The sequence below is a fragment of the Bison bison genome, unplaced genomic scaffold (genome assembly GCF_000754665.1).
Source record: "Bison bison bison isolate TAMUID 2011002044 unplaced genomic scaffold, Bison_UMD1.0 scf7180017864074, whole genome shotgun sequence".
Lineage (NCBI taxonomy): Eukaryota > Metazoa > Chordata > Mammalia > Artiodactyla > Bovidae > Bison > Bison bison.
Window position 1 is genome coordinate 25,661 of NW_011494646.1, and position 787 is coordinate 26,447.

A 787-nucleotide genomic window follows, 5' to 3' on the forward strand; every position below is an offset into this window, starting at 1 on the left:
TCACAGAAGGAGAGGTGGCTGAGGAAAAAGTACATGGGTGTGTGCAGCTGGGGATCCATCCTAATCAGGCTGATCATTCCGAGATTTGCCAGAAGATTAATGAGATAAACAGGTAGAAACATTGTAAATAGGATCACTTTGTTCTCAGTGTTATCAGTAATTCCCAAGAAAATGAATTCAGTCAAGGAGGAGCAATTCTCTCTTTCCATTCTTCTTAGATCTTGTGCAAACTTTTGAGAAAGTTATCAAGAAAATCACATATGCATGTTTAATGCTTCTGCACATCAAAAAAAAATCATAAGGCAGATCATGTTTTTTTTTCCCTTAATTGCCTTTTTATACTTAGAAAATAATCCAGTCTTGTACCTACTCTTTAAAGAGGCATAAATGTCTATTCTGCAGTAATAAAATGCATATGAGGAAGACCTTTGAGAACATTTCAAGTCAATCTAGATGCCATTCATGAGGTTGCTACTTTCTTCAAATTCTTCTCTGAGCCTTATTTTACTTATATCAGAGAGAAGAGCTGGATGATTTTACCTTTCTTCAATTCTTTAAAACCACATGGAAGACACGCCAGTGTTATCAAGACCAGATTCTAAGACTCCGGACTAAGCTTTGCCTTTGTTTAACAATATTCACTTGAGTCCAAAAAAAAATAAAAATGATCACTATTTTTTGTCTCTCAAAAAGACATGACTGGTTTAAGAATGTTCTTCTTATTTCCATAAACAGTGAGTACATCACTGACTAGTAATAATAAAAATCATTATGTTACTGGTTTTAG